Genomic DNA, 21,188 nt, shown 5'->3' with positions numbered 1-21,188 from the left:
AGAATAATGTGGATATACTACTTAAATATTTTTCCATATAATCGCAGCCCCATTCATGCATGTGGAAAGCTGTGGCACAAGCTTCTTCATGTCCTGCTCGAACAATTTTCCTGCCAGCTCCTTTCCCTTCTTCAGAACCTCTTTCTGTACCTGCTTGTCAGTTGATAATTTCATTTCACCCATGTGCACCTTCTGGGAGGTGAAAAGATGATACTCTTAAGTCCACAAGTCAAGGAATATGGCAGATGGTTCACAAGACAGCAACCAAAGGAGTCCAAGAGTGCCTTGTTTGTAGGGCAGTGTGAGGATGTGTGTTGTTGTGCAGCATATATACTCCTCTCATCAGCATTCCCCTCCTTTCAATTTGAATGTACCTTATGAGATTTTTTTTAGGATCACACAATATCGTTGCACATTGATTGTCTCCACCTAAGGCAGAAATGTGACCAAAATGATGCTTTTTCAGTCTCAAAACACTGAGGATATGATTTTTGTGACCGAAATTGTGGTCCCTTTTTCTTTTTTTTGGAGAAGAGGGAATGGTGTGATAGTACTGTGATGACTGTCTTTTTGTCTCAGGTGTGTAATGACCCACCCACACTCCATCTCCAGCCACAATTGGACTCAGAAAAACTTCACCTTCCAGTTCATGTCAGTCAAGAAAGTCATGGGCACTATTGACCTGAATTTTCTTGTGCTAGTCTGTCGGCTGCTTTGGGGCCCCATCTTGTCTGCAGTTTCCACTAGCCCAACGTTTCTGTGAGCGATCTGTATAAAAGTATTCTGAAGAGTTGTGGAAACATGGCAGAATTTTCAGCCACTGTCAATCAGCGGTCTTCACGAACAGTTTGCTTGATTTTTTGTACCAAAATGGAGTGTCTTCAACTCCTCTGCATGCTATGAACATTTCTTCTGCCTCCACCAAACACATTCATTCTGTCCATAACACCTTTGTAATAAACCATTGTGATTCATGAAACAATTTTGGCAAGTGTTACTCCTTTCATAAGTAGGAAGCGGTTCACAGTATGGGAACGAGATACGATTATTGGTTGAATGCAATACCTATCCCCATTAAATTCCACATAGAGATATATTTCACAGTAACTCATATATGTGTACACAGCTTGCAATACAGAACAGAACTAAAAACTAACATGGAGGCTCGGCAGAGCAATCAGAGTCCAAAGATGGTGTTAATTATGGCCTATACGACCTATTGACGGCACACAGCTGCCCCCCCCCCCCCCACTGTACCGAGTACCACAGGTGAGACTTGAGGGAGGTCATGGGGGTGTTGGTGTCTGTAGTAGTCACATGACCGAGGTTTCCATCTCGGTTGAGGCGGAGGTGGAGTGACTGGCGGCAGGTCCACCTCATAGTCGGTTAACCAGTGGCAGCGGATGATGCGTCGACTGGCTCAAGAGAAGGTGTGTGGAACAGCCTGTGGCGTGGTGCAGGCGTGTCCATCCCATATGCAGATTGAGCCATCTGACAAGATGAATTCACGGATTTCTGAAGGGACGCACTTATGTGGGAGGGACAGGCTATGCACCACACTGACATTTAACTGCCCGTTGGATGGTGAGGCTGTGGTGTCTGTTAGGAGCATGAGTACATGGTCATCGAAGGTGATGATCGACACATTGTCCACGCAGTGTGGTGGCATGTTGCAGAACATGTTGAATGTGGGAGAATGAGTCTCCTTAGATAGTGAAGTGGCGGCAAAACCCGCACATGGGGTGGATCGTGACGTGCCTGGAAAACCTGTGAATGGCGACGACGAATCATGGGTTGTAGAAAACAGCACCATGGGATGAGAAAAAGCATTTTCAGGCTCTGTGGCAGAAAAGTCATCAGGAAGGTCCGACTGAGATGGCAGAGGTGCGTCGGAGTCCATGAAAGCAGGTTTGTGCCTGTGCAATGAAACAGTTTGAGGACGATCTTTAACCATAATGTCGAACATCATCTCGCCCCACCAGGGTACCTTGAAGAGGCTGAGGTAGGGTGATTGCAGGGGCTGTCTAACGGAATCATCCCTGAGCATAACGTGGGAGCAAATGTTGAGTGCGGTTGGCACATAAGTGTCTGGAGGGGAATGGCTGATAGGCGGGTGTAGCCGTGCGTGTTGGAAGTGAGTGCACATGCGACTAATGAAATATGGAGAGGGGGGAAAATCCTCGGGTGCTTGAGGCATGATAAGTTCCCCTCGTAGGACTGGGTTCTCCCCAAAAACGAATTCAGAGATAGTTCCCGGTAAGTCTGGTTTAAAGGTCGAACAGAGACTGAGTAACACCCATGAAAGCACCTCAGACCAGAGGCAGTCATGGCACCTGAAGGCAGTTTTGAGGGTGCGGTGCCACCATTCAACTAACCCATTGCTTTGTGGGTGGTAGGCTGTTGTATGAATTTTTTTAAATGCCACATGTGGTATCGATAGCTACGATGCAACAACGTAAGTGCACTCTGCTGTGTTGGCACTATGACAGACACCGATGGCAGTGCTCTGCTCCAGATTCTGCCCATTTGATCAGGAGCAGATGGCCGAGACACTTTGCTCGAGCTATTGAGACTATGTACTACTTACGACGGATCTAAGGCTTTGCACCTCAATGCAAAGTTATGTATTCTTCTTGCTAGAGTAAAGGTGATTTAAATTCATACTGCAGTATTGACATGTTTTACCTCACCTGCTTCTACTCGATTCCTTCATTTGGCCAACCTTTCAGTTTTCAGGAGCAGACCCATGCGCTGCCTTCCAGGCGGGATACAAAACTGCAGGTGTCACATAAAATGGTGAACAGGGCAGACTCAAACTGCCGATGGTCGGTGGTGATGGTGGTCAGGCAACCGAACCTGGCAATCCATGAGGAGATGAAACCCTTGGCCACGGTTTCAGTGGTGATATTGGGTAAAGGAACAGCTTGCACCCAGTGAGACATGCGGTCAATTGTGGAGAGAATATATCTGTGGCCCTTCGATGGTGATAGAGGACCGATAAGGTTGATATGTACATGACGAAATTGTCCTTGCAGAATGTCGAACTTGCCTAGTGGAGGGGTTGTGTGTCGGCCGATTTTGTTGCGTTGACAGGGGACAAAGCTGTGTGCCCAGGTCTGACAGTACCGTTTAATATTTTTCCAAGAAACACTGAGATACGAGCCGTGTAGTGGTGCGGACACCAGGGTGAGTGAGGTTATGCAAGGTTTTGAAGGCTTGCCAGCGCAATGTGGATGGGAGTAACAGCCGCAGAGTGCCGGTAGATGAATTGCACCACACCTCATCCAAAACACCGGGGAACTTGGCTTTGGTAAACACAAGGGATGTTTGAGGATCCATGAGGAGAGCTTGAGATTCCTTGTCAGAGAGGCCTGGAGAGTGGCCAGGTTGGATAAGTTGATGATGCGTGAGACAGTATTGATCCACAATAAAAAAAATCTGCGGGGATGTTTTCTGTGCCTTTGATGCAGCAAACGTCTGTTGTGAATTGAGAGACTAAATCAAAGTGGTGGAAATGCTGAGGGGATGGGTCCTGATCAGTGAGGATGAAGAAAGAGCAGCCCTCGACGTTGGGACGAAAGTGTTTGACGGCTTCATAGACCGCCAGAAGTTTCCTATCAAAAGTGGAACATTTCTTGTGAGCTCTAGACAGTTTTTAGAGAATAAATGAAGGGGAGAAACCATGTTGCCCTTGTGTTGCTGTAGTACTGCCCCCACCACGATGTTGCTGGCATCCATAGTGATGAACAACTCGGGCGATGGGTCGGGATGGGCGAGTGTCACAGCATGAGCTAAGGAAGTTTTTAGAGCCTTGAAGGCCTCCAGCATAGGTTCAGTCCAGCAAACTGGTTTAAGGACTAAAATCTGTTTGCCCGACAGCAAGTCTGTCATTGGGGCCTGCATGGTGGCAACAGAAGGCAGATGCCGACATTAGTAATTTATTGTACCCAAGAAACGTCGGAGTTCTTTATAAGTAACCGGAGGCAGCAGTGATGTGATGGTCTGCACGCGGGGTTTGGGAGGCTGTATTCCGTCTGTGGAGACGGTGTAACCCAAAAATGTGACAGAGGACTGGCGCAATTGGAATTTGTCCTTGTTGACCTCAACGCCCTTGGAGTTCAAGTTCCGGAGAACCTTGTATAAATGATTTTCATGTTACTTAGCCGAGTTGCTGAAAATGAGTATGTCATACAGATATGCAAAGCAAAACTCGAACTGTCGTAAGATTGAGTCGATGAAACGTTGCCATGTTTACGCCGCATTTTTCAGGCCGAACGGCATGAAGTTGTATTGGAACAAACCGAGCGGCGTGATTATAGCTGTCTTTGGAATATCTTCCAGCGCTACAGGAATCTGGTGATAGGCATGTTTAAAGTCAATCACACTGAAGATTTTGGCACCCAATAACATATGAGTGAAATCGTTTATGTTCGGCATGGGGTAATTGTCCATGAGGGTATGAGCGTTTAAGTGTGTGCAATCACCGCACATTCGAAAAGAACTGTCGTCCTACAGCCTTGAAAGCAAAAATAGAATATAGCAGTCTAATGATATATCCTGTATAGAAATAGGTCCACACATATACTGTTAACATTCCACAACTTGTTAGTTCTTTTTTAGGATATCTACACATTATCATTAATGAATGGCACAACAGGATGAGAACAATACGCACAGTAATAAAAATTTCAAGCAGTCAACAGTTCATCATGTAATAATGTTAATACAATAGCAAATATTATCTTGGCTAATTTATTTATTTATTTAGATCCCATAAATCCAATAGAGTGAGATATTCACATGGGTGTAGAATGTGTCAGATTATTACACAAAAGGAACACACAAAATACCCCTAGCAACAGGAGATATAGGCATAAAACAAAAAATACACTAATAGGTACAGACAAAATTAGAGTTAAAAAAGTTAAAATAAAGGTAGAACTTAATAGCTACATAAAAGACAGTAATGTTGATAATGATTCCATCTATCTTAATGTGTAAGAGTACATAATATTTCATTAAAGGAAAAAATCAAGTGGAGTTAACACAATTGAAATATTCTTCAACTGAATTAGATAGCATTTGAGCTGTTGTTTAAATTTGGGAAGCTAATGGACAGTTAATTTCAGTGATGGTGGGAGAGCACTGAACACCTTGCAGCTCATGTAATGGACACCTTTTTGTACAATACTAAGGGTTTCTAATTTATAATGGATGTCCATCTTCCTCCAGGTATTTTGAGTATGATATGAATCATTAGTTTTGTATAGTTGCTCATTTTTACCAATGAAATGTAATGGGAAGTAGATATATTGACATGCAGTTGTCAGTATGCCTAATTTTCTGAAAAGGTTTTTACAAGAATATCTAGGCTGGACTCTGCTCATTATCTTAAAACTCTCTTCTGGGCAATGAATATTATTCTGGAAAGTGACTGATTACCCTAGACAACTATTTCACGCAACAATAGTGCATGGAAGTTTCTAAAATAAGCAGATTTTGTGGTGTCTCAGTCACAGACAGTGGAAGTGATATGCGTAGTGAATGTTGCTGAGCTGAGTTTTTTGAGAAGTTGTAAAATACATTCAGACTATTTTAGATTGCTGTCAATGTGTACACCCAGGAATGTTTTATGGATGACTGAACTTGTAGAAGCTCACTACCATTACATTTAATACTTGATTGATCCTCCACTTTTAAAATGGGGTGAATAGGGACAGAATTTTAGGTTTTTAAATAATAAATCCAGAAATACAATCTGAATATGAGTTTTTAAACATTAAAGTGGAAGATGGTATAGTCATACAACCTTGAAACTAGGTATATTTGGCATTGCTTAATATAAAGTGTAGTAATTAGCAATTATGCTCAAGGCATGAATGAAAAATATAACACTTTTGCTAATAAAGTGCTTACCTTATTCTAACACTGTTTCCCCCAAAACTAACCAAGATTAGAGCAAAGTCTACAAAGAAGCCATGGATTACTCAAGGAATAGAGGTAATCTTGTAAAACAAAAAGAAAACTGTATCTGTCAATACGAAACAATTCTGATGTTGATGCTATAGCACATTACAAGAAATACTGCAAAATATTAAAGACTGTAATGCGGACATCAAGGCAAATATATTACAAGGAAAAGATAGTCACATCAGATAACAAAATAAAGACAATATGGGATGTAGTGAAGGAGGAGACTGGTAGAACCAGACATGAAGAGGAACAAATAGCATTAAAAGGAAATGATGCATTGGTGACAGATGTGTATAGTGTTGCAGAACTTTTTAACAAACATTTTATAACTGTTACAGAAAAAATGGGGTTGTCACGTTCTGTAGATGCTGCTATGGAATACCTCAGACGAGACATTTCAAGTAACTTCCATAATATGAATTTGACCCTCACTATCCCAACAGAAATAATTTCCATCATAAAATCTTTAAAATCAAAAACATCTAGTGGGTATAATGAAACATCAACAAAGTTAATTAAAGAATGTGATTCTGAGTTAAACAACATATTAAGCTATCTGTGTAACCAGTCATTTATCAGTGGAATATTCCCTGAATTGTTGAATTATGCTGAAGTTAAGCCACTGTTTAAGAAGGGAAATAAAGAAATAGCATCAAATTTCCGTCCAATTTCAATTTATCAAAAATTTTAGAAAAAAGTAATGTACAATTGGCTTTATAACCATCTTATCTCGAATAACATACTGTCAATGTCGCAGTTCGGATTTCTAGAGGGTTCTGACATTGAAAAGGCTATTTACACTTACAGTGAAAATGTGCTTAATTCATTAGACAAAAAATTGCAGGCAACTGGTATATTTTGTGACCTGTCAAAGGCATTTGACTGTGTAAATCACAATATCCTTTTAAGTAAATTAGAATGTTATGGTGTGACAGCAAATGCTGCAAAATGGTTCAAATCTTAAATCTCTGGCAGGAAACAAAGGGTATTATTAGGAAAGAGACATGTATTAAGATTTGATTTGATTTGATTTATTTCGTGTTCCATAGGTCCAACTGTGGTGGATACACAAGGACGTGGAATGAGTCAGTTTTTTACAAATACAATCTGATAATCTTATAGCATATACAGAAATTTGAGTACATAATTATACTCTTTGTCTTTAAATATGTCTGCTTGTGTCTGTATATGTGTGGATGGATATATGTGTGTGTGTGCGAGTGTATACCTGTCCTTTTTTCCCCATAAGGTAAGTCTTTCCGCTCCCGAGATTGGAATGACTCCTTACCCTCTCCCTTAAAACCCACATCCTTTCGTCTTTCCCTCTCCTTCCCCTCTTTCCTGATGAGGCAACAGTTTGTTGCGAAAGCTTGAATTTTGTGTGTGTGTTTGTGTTTGTTTGTGTGTCTATCGACCTGCCAGCGCTTTCGTTCAGTAAGTCACATCATCTTTGTTTTTAGATATAATTATACAAAAATTTATACAGTAAATTCTTTGGGCAGCAATACAGAAAAAGAAAATACATATTTTCTTAGAAGCATTAAAACACTACAGAAAACAGATACGGAGCACACACAGTTACAAAGCTCAGGTTAAATAAAATTCATAGTGGTGGCATTATGTCAACTTGTATTATATAATATTAAAATATCATCCTACAGGGAACTGGTTCCACTTTAGGGCCCTTACTTGTTCTTGTGTATATCAGTGACCTTTCATCAGTAACATTACCAGATGCCAAGTTTGTTTTGTTTTCTGATGATACAAACATTGCAATAAATAGCAAATCAAGTGTATTCTTAGAAAGATTGGCTGATAAAATACACTCCTGGAAATGGAAAAAAGAACACATTGACACCGGTGTGTCAGACCCACCATACTTGCTCCGGACACTGCGAGAGGGCTGTACAAGCAATGATCACACGCACGGCACAGCGGACACACCAGGAACCGCGGTGTTGGCCGTCGAATGGCGCTAGCTGCGCAGCATTTGTGCACCGCCGCCGTCAGTGTCAGCCAGTTTGCCGTGGCATACGGAGCTCCATCGCAGTCTTTAACACTGGTAGCATGCCGCGACAGCGTGGACGTGAACCGTATGTGCAGTTGACGGACTTTGAGCGAGGGCGTATAGTGGGCATGCGGGAGGCCGGGTGGACGTACCGCCGAATTGCTCAACACGTGGGGCGTGAGGTCTCCACAGTACATCGATGTTGTCGCCAGTGGTCGGCGGAAGGTGCACGTGCCCGTCGACCTGGGACCGGACCGCAGCGACGCACGGATGCACGCCAAGACCGTAGGATCCTACGCAGTGCCGTAGGGGACCGCACCGCCACTTCCCAGCAAATTAGGGACACTGTTGCTCCTGGGGTATCGGCGAGGACCATTCGCAACCGTCTCCATGAAGCTGGGCTACGGTCCCGCACACCGTTAGGCCGTCTTCCACTCACGCCCCAACATCGTGCAGCCCGCCTCCAGTGGTGTCGCGACAGGCGTGAATGGAGGGACGAATGGAGACGTGTCGTCTTCAGCGATGAGAGTCGCTTCTGCCTTGGTGCCAATGATGGTCGTATGCGTGTTTGGCGCCGTGCAGGTGAGCGCCACAATCAGGACTGCATACGACCGAGGCACACAGGGCCAACACCCGGCATCATGGTGTGGGGAGCGATCTCCTACACTGGCCGTACACCACTGGTGATCGTCGAGGGGACACTGAATAGTGCACGGTACATCCAAACCGTCATCGAACCCATCGTTCTACCATTCCTAGACCGGCAAGGGAACTTGCTGTTCCAACAGGACAATGCACGTCCGCATGTATCCCGTGCCACCCAACGTGCTCTAGAAGGTGTAAGTCAACTACCCTGGCCAGCAACATCTCCGGATCTGTCCCCCATTGAGCATGTTTGGGACTGGATGAAGCGTCGTCTCACGCGGTCTGCACGTCCAGCACGAACGCTGGTCCAACTGAGGCGCCAGGTGGAAATGGCATGGCAAGCCGTTCCACAGGACTACATCCAGCATCTCTACGATCGTCTCCATGGGAGAATAGCAGCCTGCATTGCTGCGAAAGGTGGATATACACTGTACTAGTGCCGACATTGTGCATGCTCTGTTGCCTGTGTCTATGTGCCTGTGGTTCTGTCAGTGTGATCATGTGATGTATCTGACCCGAGGAATGTGTCAATAAAGTTTCCCCTTCCTGTGACAATGAATTCACGGTGTTCTTATTTCAATTTCCAGGAGTGTATCTTTAATAATATCAGCAATTGTGGATCGGCCGAGAAGAAACTCAAAATGCAGAGAACGCATCGAATTTCCAGTCCCCAGATGCCTGTAAAATTTGATTTGATCAGTTAGAAATGGTTGGGGAAAGCCAATGGATTTTCTCTTTATTTATGTTTCAGGAAATGGTTCTCACTGCCAAAGGTATTTTTGTGTGCTGTGCTACTTTATCGTGATTTTTTCCATGTGTAAGGTGCTCCGTTGTCCTGTTGTCTTCATTGTAATATATAGAATCAAGAGGAATATTGAAATAATTGTCTGTCATTATATATAGTTAATGGGGAAAGTCTGCAAAAACGTCGATCATTAGTTAAAAACTGCACATGGATTTATACATTATTCTAAAGACAACACAAGACTGCAGTACCGGACAGCACGCAGAAATTCACTTGAAAATGGGAACCATTTCATAAAACACGTTGTGGAAAATATAAATGGAAAAAATCGTTCTTGGTAGTAGAAAAATTGTTTCATACACAAATCTGTTACATGATTTCATTTTAAGTAGGAGAAGTTAAATGAGCTCTACGTAATTACATAAATCTACAATACTTTTATTCGTTATCTTTTAGGGATAGAAGTTCAGAAACGGTGGACAAAATGAGAGATTCCTATACAAAATATATGAAAAGCAAAGTAAGAAGTGGTGATGCTGCTACGTCCAGCAAACCATATGTATTTTATAAGCAAATGACGTTCCTTGAAGGAGTGCTGCAACAAAGGACGTAAGTGACAATTACCCCTTACTGTCTGTGGATTATAAGGTCACTTGTTGAACATAGTAGCTGTTTCAGTAGGTTTAATATGAAAGGGTACTGTTTTAAATTATAAAAAAAGGTTATTATTTCAGAACTGCTTGGAATATGAACGTCATTGAGAATGACGACAGAACAGAGAGCGTACTAGCACCAGAACCTCGAAGTGCATCTTCTACAACTGGGAAAACATAAACACTATTATCTTTGGAGTTTTGTCTAAAAATGATGCCACATATGTTTTTCCTTCTAGCACAACTTCGGTAATTATACCAATAAAAAATTTTGGAGCCCCCTTTACGCTCTCAAATTTCATTTTCACCCAATCCACAACGTGTAACACCCTATCGGTAGACACTTCTTCTGGTTCCTGAGTAGGTGTGGAGTCTTCTCTCTCTTCATAACTGTGATCACTGTTGCCACCATCACTATCGTCTGCTGATCTATTCACTGAATTCGATAAGTCATGTGGATGAGCACTCTTGCCAGGTGGTACATTCAGTTTCCTTTTTCTACCTGGTTTTGGCATATTATCATCAGGCCACCTTTGACGCTTTAAGAATTCAACCAGGCTGTCATTAACAGTGGCAATGCTGCCTTCTCCACTTTCTTCAGATGGCAACATTCCAAGAACTTGGACTGCATTGAAAGGATAAATACCAGTCTTCTTGAAACCTGAACAAATGTTTCTTTCTATGGTTGGTGATAACATGTCAAGGGTTTCCTTCAAAAGTCGAGGAAAGTACTTCTTATCAATTCCTGAACACTTATTGTTAGTTTGCTTTTCCAATTCTCCAGAACCTTTCGCCAAGCCTGTTTCAAGGGCCTAAACATCTAGAGGTTGTGTAAGATGAGGTGAGTTCGGTGGTAAGAACACACACTCAATGTCATGTTTTTCGCATAAATCAATGACAGCTGGAGACAGATGAGAGCCCAAGTTGTCACCAATAATGACTTTTCTTCCCTCAAAACAACGAAAATAAGGTATCACTATAGACTTAAACCAATCTAAGAAACAGCTGCCATCCATAGCCTGATTTACTGCTGTTAAACCTTGCCCCAGCAGGACCACCTGCACTCCACAGATCATATAGGTATTTAGCTTTATATATCACGTAAGGTGGCAATAGTGTGCCATCGCCTGTTGCAGCAAACATCAGACTTACATTGGATTTTGTTTGATCCATAACTCTGCCAGGATATTTGCAGCCTCTTTTGTACAGAAGTTTTTTTCTTCCAGGTTCGTCCACCAGGTTTGTCTCATCATAATTTAATATTTGCTTTGGGGGAACACCATTAAGAGTTATTTTCAACTCTTCAAAATAACGAACAACATCCTGTGAGGTAACTTTAGCCCTGCTTTGGGATACATTTTGCCATATTCGTGGAGAAATAACTTTGTGTCTCTCGATGAACGATTGTGCCCAATCTGGACCTGGAAGATTGTTTTTAAATTGCTGTTTTATTCGTCCTTCACCGTCTAAATAGTCCTTCACGAAACATCGTACGTCAAACATGCTTAGTGGATGTCCCCATCTTCCACAAGTAACAACACTTTCCACAATCTTCACTTCAGTTCGCACGCCAAGACCTGTTTGCCCTCCCTTCTTATTTCTGTTTTCAATTTCCTGTTTATACATTTTGCTGTATCTTTGCAACGCAGATTTCGCAATTTTAAAATTTTCTGTAGCTTTTCGGAGTGACATACCTTTTGTAATGGGTTCTATAGCCCTTTCCAGGACGTCTTGTGTAACATGTTTTGTGGCGATGACCTCTAGGATCACGCTGATATTTGCTAACCATGCTATCCCTATTCAATCCTGAAAGTTAAAAAAAGTTACAGCATAAGAGAAAATACACTACAGTTTCTACAAAAACATGATTGTATCATAAATCTCGGACCATGTCTCTTGTGTATGGTGATAATATTTAACTGGAAACTTTTGAAAAGATTCCTCAAAAGTATGTAGCACATACACCTGAAGTTTTACCGCCAAAACAAAAACAGCACAAACAGATGACGAGTTTGAACAAGGCTGCCAACTTCTGAAATAAGTCAAAGATGATAGTAACCAAGTATTTCAAAGAAACAAAATCATAAGGTGTTTTGGACATCAGATCTCACTACAGACAAATGATTGTTCGTTGCGTTAGTAACACATAAAACTTTTTCCTGAACTGCTGTCCCTATTCACACCTGAGTCCCTATTCACCCAAGTTTACAGTGCTGTCAATGTGTACACGCAGGAACCTGGATGACTCAACTTGTAGGAGCTCACTACCATTAAATTTAATACTTGATTGATCCTCCACTTTTTGACTTATTTGGGAATGAATAAACTGGGTCTTCTTAACATTTAGTGATAAACCCTTATTTTCAAACCAATTAAGTACTTCATTAAAGACAACATTGGCCAATTTCTCAATATAAAAATGCCTGCCTTTTTTAGGCCACTCTAACATGTTGTTTATGGAATTATTGAATATAACACTACCTGATCATATTTCATGTATATAATGTTTGTAACTATATTCGTAATATTCATAACATAATATTTGTAACTATACCATCATGGGTGGTGGCTGCTTGTACATAATTTGATTCAGATGGGAAGTGCTGTCATAATAAAAACATTAAAATGCCAGAAAAGGTAATTATAAAAAGACTGTAAGAAATAATATGAACAGCTGAACAGAAAAAGCGTACATGTCAGCTTATTTATTTCCTTTCTGTGTCACTGACACTATGCTATAAACATTTTGAATGGGTCTAATCCAGTGATTTTGTGTGTCAAATATTGCATGTTGTGTAACAAGTGTAGTGTGGAGTAATTAGAATTCCTGAAGTGAGATTCTGTATTTATGTTTGTTGGGACAGCACCCCAAAGACTATCACTGACCACCGATTGCAGCACAGAATGAAGTGCCTGCGCCCAAAATAGTTAGTCTGAGACCGAGCGACTGCAATTGTGAGATTTTTATGTATTGCGCTTTGTAAAATACATGGTATATGTTGCGATTCTACATATTTGTGTATCATTGGGTCATTTCTAGTCCACATCACAGAGGAAACTACCCACATTGGAGACCCTGGCTGCGAAACTGCTGTGATTACAGTGCTATTCCATGTTGAAGTTTTTTTGTGTGCCTACAATGCAGCAGTACTTGCAACAACAAATGGTGTGCAGGACCTGAGTGCTGACATTGCTGCACAGAACACAGTGAGTGCAGCACAACAATGGGCAACATTAACAGTGAACAGTTGCTCTGAACTTAATATAGCGAGATCTGGTGATTCCTCGTGACCTATGTGTGTACAAACTAATTTTACACCCCATTCACAGACTTTCAGTACGACCAGTCCATACTCACAAGCACTGTGCAACACTGATGCAATGTGCGGCAAAACTAAAAATTTAAGGTATGTGAGGACAAGTGAAATTTCGTATGTGCATCATATACCTACTGTGACGGTGACACCTACAGCATCTATTATGCAATGATTACGAACTTTCTACATTACTGTTCTGCAGCAACAACCCAGGGATATAGTACCGCTATGTTTGCTTGAGCAACTACACCATGCATACTGACAGATACAATGGTATTGCCTTACTATCCATCCCTCACACCATAGCAATTAGTGGACTACATTGCACAGCAAGAAGCAGCTGTGCAACCTAAAATCACTACATTCAGGCCTGTCCAAACGAATTTCTGGTTCAAAATGACATAGTATGTTGTTACAATGTTAGGAATTGTGGATGATAATTCGAAATTTGTCTTTTTAATATGCAGTCTCCCTGAGAATGCAGAGTATTTAATGACCTTGCCCCACCAGCCAAATACAAATGCAACATGTCAAAGGCAGCATTCTGGCAACATGTTCCTTGCTCACTGTATCTCGGACAGCACATGCTTTCAAGTGTGGCACCACCTACGGTCATTAATGGGTCCAATCCTGGTGCCAGACATAGCTCTCTGGACACTATGGATTACGAGCTCCCTCAGCAATTGCAACTGACAGTGACCACCCAAAAAATGATTCATGGGACAGAAAACTGCAACATAGGCAGTACAGCAGCCTGAGTGAGCCTACCCCTCTTCCCATCTGACAGGCCAGCACACCAAACGAAGCTGATGCCATTCGATGACGAGCTGGTGCTTGGAGTGCGTACGGCATGACACTGCCAACTGACAACACCAGGCCAGCTGAATCTACCATTCTGCTGTCTCCCCGCTGCTGGTACACGCGCATTTCAATCATGCTGGTCTCAACTGTTGGCAGCCCTGCTCGCACCCAGACATCAAGCACGAGCTGATATAGGTGCACTGGCCCACCTAGCATTGACACAACCAGGATGCATTGTCAAATACATAGTTCCTGATGGACACAGGCTTGGAAGTGTGTACAGTACCACAACACCTATTCGAACCACGCTATGAGGCTCTGAGTTTACAATTCCGTGTGGGAAACCAGGGAAATATCCAAGTGTATGGCAAAGCAGAATGCACCATACAACTCAATATCCTCAGAGAGTTCCATCTCTCCAAACACCGACTACTTACAGTCACTACTACTCAAATGTATTGAGACAACATATGCTATCTTCATCTCGCAGGTAAGTCTCTTCATGGCCTGGGATGACTCTTGTACCCTTCATTATGACAATGAGAGATTACTCCAGCAAATACGCGAGAAGTTGCTCACCCTAGCACACACAAGCAAGCAGCCACAATACTTTAACATTGTGGCAGCTGTGAACGATGTAGCCACACATTAGATGGCCAACCATGGCCCTCCACAAAATAATGAAGAGGCCATGCAACACGACCTGTTACGACGACAACAAACACATGAAGTGGCAGCTGCAAATGATGCAGCCATGTCTCCGATTGCCAACGATGCCCCTCTGAGATACACCAAGGAGACTGTGCAGCCTGACCTGCTACAACACCAATGAACATACGCCACAGTGCCTGCAAATGATGCAGCCATGCCTCAAATGGATATCCACACCCTTCCGCCAAATGTAGGGCTAGGCATGCTGCCTGAACCACTACATAAACAACTCTCTCATGACAGTAAAGTGCACCTCACGTCACCTCCTGTTCCCTCCAGTGACGCATCGTGTGTTCTGCTTTATCAGTGCACGGTTAAAAATGGTATGATGTACTGCTTAAATACGCCAATGGGCCCTCTATTCAGCACAAAGCACGCCACCTCGCCCCAGTTTCCTGCAGTCAGTGAAAGTCATGTTGCATGCGGCCATTAATAGTGCATGGGCATCTCCCACTAAATCAGTAGCTAAGAAAGACGGTTCTATTTGACTATATGGAGACTACAGTTCACTTAACTTGGGTACAATTTATGACAATTACGCTGTACCAGACATCAGGACTTTACCCGTACACTCACGGTGACAACTGTTTTTTTCATGATTTACTGCATCCAGATGATGTTGCTAAATGGTCATCATCACACCATTCAGCTTATCCGATTTTCTGGTGGTGCTGTATGGCCTCAAAAGTGCGACACAGATGTGGCCATGGTTCATCCATGGGTATTGTTTCAACTGCACTGTTGTGATGCATGTTTAGATGACATTCTAATTTTTTCCCATGATCAGCAGAGCCACAAAGTTCACCTTGATTACGTTCTCACTACCCTCAGTAATCCAGGAATAAACGAAGACAAGTCACAGTTATGTAAAAACGAAGTTAGGTTTCTCTGACATACATTCAATGCAGAGGGGATTAAGTCCTCACCAAGCTGCACTCAATCGGTTTGACAACTGCTGCCTCTTCACACACACCAAAAACTTCAACCATTCTTGGGAATCCTTAGTTTTTATTGACGACATCTCCCACATGCTGCACAAGTTCAATCCCCACTTGCAGGCCTTCACACGCAAGGCAAGCATAAACTGTTATTGACATCAGTAATGCAAGCAGCATTTGCTCATGTGAAGGAGATGGATGGCAGGTCTGGTATCTCCGGCATGCCCGGTACCAGATGCACAGCTCACAATTACGACGAATGCAAGCTTTTAAGACACTGTTCTCGAACAGGAAGTAGCAGACGATGCACAGCCTCTATGTTTTTTCTTCAGAAAGCTAACAACAATGTCACAGTCAAAATGGTCGGCTTTTGACTGCTTACTACTCGTGGTTAACGAGGACATATGCTATTTTTACCAGAACATCGAGGATTGTAGCGTGTTTATCTATAAAGATCATAAACCTCTTGCAGACGCCATTTGATACCCATCATCTACTGTCAACTCAAGACAAGCTCAAGACCTTGTTTTGATTGCACAGTATTCTACAGCTGTCCGCCACCTCTGAAGGACAGATAATATCGCCATAGATTACTTGTCATGAGTCAGCACCATCTCTCTCACCCACAACATCAACAAAGGTACGGATCAACAGGAACGCAAGCAGATGACTGGTACATTGGTCAAGGATACATCATCTAACATCAAGATTTAATGGAGACCAATCCCATGAATGGATGCCACTGTCCTCTGTGATGTGTCACAACAATGTGTCCGATCTACTGCACCTTCATTGATGTGATGCACGATTTTCGACACACTACATAATCTCACCCACCCAGGGATGTGACTGACGAGCTGGATCATTACTGGACCTTTTGTTTCACCAGGTGTTAAGTACAACTGACAGGAATGGACAAGGGTGTGCCTAGACTGTCTACACAGCAAAATGGCCGCATGTGCAGACTCACCTTGGCAAGTGGTTCCAACATGTACACCTCGATCTAGTGGAATCCGTACCATAACTGGAAGGATATGAGTTCTACTGTTGATGATCTACCATGTAACCCAGTGAGTGGAGACCATATGATTGCTGATATTACAGTGGAATCTACAGCATGCACTTTTGTGACGAACTGGATCACCCAGATTGGCTGCCCTGCTACCATTACGACAGATGAGGGCTGTCAATTCGACTCTTCATTTTTTAACACCTTATGGAACTTGTGTGGAATCACTCGCCACCATTCCACAGTTTATCACCTGCAAAGCGTCGCACTGATGGAAAGATGGCACTGAGCAATGAAACCTCCACTCATAAGCCATGGAATGACGAGATGGAGGCCCTCTCGTGGTTGCTCCTCGGACCCGCTCAGCAGACAAGGATGATTTAAAAGCACCAAATGGGGAGACACTGACACAGCCAGCAGAATTTTTGCTGCTTACACCTAGCTCCCAGCTCATCTGACCTACTGGATATGGTACAGAGGATCAAAAGACATGCACAGAATACAAGTATACCTCCTCCATAAGCACATAGAGTATGAACGCTGTTCATTCATAAAGGACTCACAGATTGTGAATATGTAATGATTTGCTATAATAATGTACAGCCAGCACTATTGCTGCATTATCGCAGAGTATTTCAAGTGTTGCAACAGCATAACCAAATGTTTGATATAGACTTAAATGAAAAGATTGCAACAATGTCTATCAATAAACTAAACACCACATAGACCAGGCTGTTCCAACCGAGCTCCAGGGAGCCGGAGCGCTCCGGAGCACTCACTGCGGCAGCTCGGAGCCCGCGTGGAGGGGGAAAGCGAACTCACTGCCCCCTGGCAGCATGCAGCCGCAACTGATGCAATAAGCCGTGTTCAATGGCAGCTATGACTAGCCGCGGGAGCCCTGTACATCTGTTGGAGGATACCTTTCTATTCATTGAGAGGGATGCTCGTCCGCAGTGTCTTGTATGTCATGAAGTATTTAATTCTGCGAAGAGGTACAATATACAACGCCATTATACACGTCTTTACGCAGCGCACTACGATCAAGTAGAAGGCGTTGCACGCAGAGAACTGGTAGCCAGGCTTAAGAACGACATACCAGGAGAGGTAAGTCTAAAAACGGTTTCGTAATACAGAGGGTATCAAAACATGCAACATAGTTCGCCTTCTGTAATCCGTTTATAACTTTCAGGTGAATGAGAGCGGAGAAAATAGTACTGAATCTGCAATTCGAGCAAGCTACAGGGTCGCTCACAGCATTGCGACGAGTGGTAAGCCGTTTTCGGTGGGACCACTCGTAAAATCGTGCATGGTAGCAGTTGCAGAATGTTTGTTTCCAAAGGTGGTGCAGGCAATTGAAGGGGTTTGCCTGTCGAAGCAAACAATGTCTCCTCGAATCCTGGACATGGCAGCGGATTTAGAGACACAGCTCAGGAAAAAGGCGAAGAGCTTTGTTGCATTTTCGCTAGCGCTTGACGAAAGCGCCGACAGATGGGACTGTGCTCAGCTTGCAGTCTTTGTGCGTGGTGTCGACATGGAGCTGCAAGTAACTGAAGAACTCTTGGATGTGGTACCGCTCGAGTACACCGCAATAGGACGTGACATTTTTGAAGCTGTTTGTGCTGTTTGTTGACAATATGAATTTACCGTGGGATAAGCTCCATTCTGTAGCGACAGACGGTGCACCACAAATGATCGGGCGTAACCAAGGTTTTGCTTCTCGTTCGAAAAATAAACTCAGGGACGAATTCGGGAAAGAAATTTTGACTCTTCATTGTTTTATTCACCAAGAGGCACTGTGTGCTGAAACGGTAGAGCTAGGTGGCGTAATGAAAGATGTCGGGAAGTGTGTGAATTTTGTGCGGCGTCACAGTATGAATCATCGCCAATTCAAAGGATTCCTGAAAGATACGGAAGCAGAGTATGGGGTTATACCTTACCACAGTACAGTTCGTTGGCTGAGTCAGGGAAAAGTTCTTGATGTTTTCTTTGCCATTCGTGAGGAAATATCCCTTTTTCTCGAAATGAAAGGGGAAGAAATGCGTTGTCTGAAAGATATAAAATGAATATCAGACCTGGCGTTCCTAGCTGACATAACTATGCATCTGAATAATTTAAATCTGTCATTGCAGGGCAAAGGGCAGCTAATCGTTGACATGTACGACCAGAACAAAGCGTCCATGGAAAAGTTTCGTTTATTTGAGAGGCAGATGAGTAATGGATATTTAACGTTCTTCAATCGTCTTGCTTCTTTTAAACTACCTGAAGGTACTACTTTCGGCGATTACCAAGCAAAGTTAAAGCAGCTCATCACGTCGTTTGAAACACGATTCCGAGACCTCACTAGTTTGGAAATGGAACTTACGGTGTTCAGCACTCCTTTTCAGTTTCCCCCGATAACTTGTCATCGTCACTCCAATTGGAGATTATTGATTTGCAAAATTCAGTTTTGTTGAAAGAGAGGTACCCAACACGTTGGATTTGTCACGATGGTATCGTTCATTAGAGCAAAAAACATTTCCCAAGCTTCACAACAATGGCGCTCAGATCATGTGCATGTTTGGATCTACGTATTGTTATGAGCAGCTTTCCTCAGCAATGAAAAGAGTAAAAAGTAAGGAACGATCGTTTCTTCAGGATGCAACAATGAAGGCCATCCTCCGCATTAACACTGCGAACAATGTGACGCCTGGTATTTCCGATCTTGTAATGAAAAGAAAATGTCAAGCTACAGAGGCCCAATAAATTTAGTATGAAATTTCTTGTAAAACAGTTGTTTCTTATTTACTTCCTGAACATCGTATTTCCTGGTGTAGCATGTCACGACGCCTTAGCAGGTAAGAGTATGAGGACAGTCCATCTTGTAAGACGCAGCCGGCACTTCAAAACGCTTGCCTTGCCCCTGCCTCAGCCAGCCGTGCCGGCCCACTTGAACGATCACAGCGAGCGACGCGGCTCCCTGGAGCAGGGAGCGCTCCGCGGCTCACAAGGGAGCCGACGGGCTGGAACATAGACCCTTCACTTCTCGAACAACATGAGTGATCTCCAACAAGATAAAACCTCTGGTATGCACCTGTTACTAGCCCTTTGCTGGCACAACCAGCAGATATCACCATAGATATCAGAGATTTTCAGCTGAAAGAAGTATCAGTAAAATTGGTTTATGATCACCTCTCTACAGAAGCCACGCACATCGCGTTGGATTCTGTGACTTCTTACAAATAAATACAAATGTTTTATTCCACCATCGAGCATATTTACATGCAATTGGTGTCGTCAGTGTTTACATAATAATAATGACAATAATAATAATATAAACTTCGACATGACAAATGTTGAAACTTCCTGGCAGATTAAAACTATGTGCCCGACCGAGATTCGAACTCGGGACCTTTGCCTTTCGCGGGCAAGTGCTCTACCATATTTTTTTTACCTTTTTTTCATTTATTAAAACAACAATATATGTACATTAGCACAAAAACAAAATATTGAAGTGCTGTAACTGATTCAACACGAATTGTATCCTACAATAGACTGAAGAACACATTTCAATATAGTGCCATTTGTAAGCTTACAAAATAGAACATAAATAGTAAACTGACAATAGCCTCTTCAGTCCAGACAGAGACACAGATCCGAAACGCAAACATATATATAATTGACTGTCAGTTCTGTCATTTGATTCATAACCGTCCAAACTCAAAGTCATTTGGAGCACACAAACGGTTAACAAGAGATGCACAGGAACATAAATTAATGAAAACGTCATAATGAAGTTAATAACACCATTGAGAAGTCGGGAGTTGTCCTAGGAACTGGTATAACCCCTTATTCTTGTGTATTTTGTTCGCTACATAGTCTTGCACGTGATTTGTGTCCTTACCGGCATCGAGAATTACCCTACGCCTTGTTTTTCAAAAATTATGTCTAACATGTTAGCAAACATCTTCCTGAAATTTGGGTAACGTTTCATCTTCCAGCGTGCCGTTCTCATGTAAGCCTCGAAACTAATGAGATTATCTTCACTATTGTGGATGATGATATATGTTCACAAACTGTCCTAACATCCACATCACGGTGTTGTTCTTGGTAGCGGGAAAATGTTTCGCGTCCGGCCAGAGCAGGATGTCGGTGCAGTGGCTGGCTGGGCTGCTGCGGGTAATTAGGCCCAGCCTCTGCTGCACCGATTTCCAGTTAATGAGATGACCGCCACAAGTGAAGCGATGGCGTAAGGTGTCGACCACACCACAGCGGACGCATTTGTCACTGTCACTTAAACCGATTCTATGCAACCTTTCATTAGTGGGTATAACATCGTTTACCACTTTATACCATGTGGACGCCACTTCAGCAGTGTGGACGGTTAAACTTACGTTGTCCCAAATTGCCTT

Source organism: Schistocerca nitens, chromosome 9, assembly GCF_023898315.1.
Source record: "Schistocerca nitens isolate TAMUIC-IGC-003100 chromosome 9, iqSchNite1.1, whole genome shotgun sequence".
In the NCBI taxonomy this organism is placed as follows: Eukaryota; Metazoa; Arthropoda; class Insecta; order Orthoptera; family Acrididae; genus Schistocerca; species Schistocerca nitens.
The sequence above is the reverse complement of the archived record's forward strand: the minus strand, read 5'-3'. Positions refer to the sequence as shown.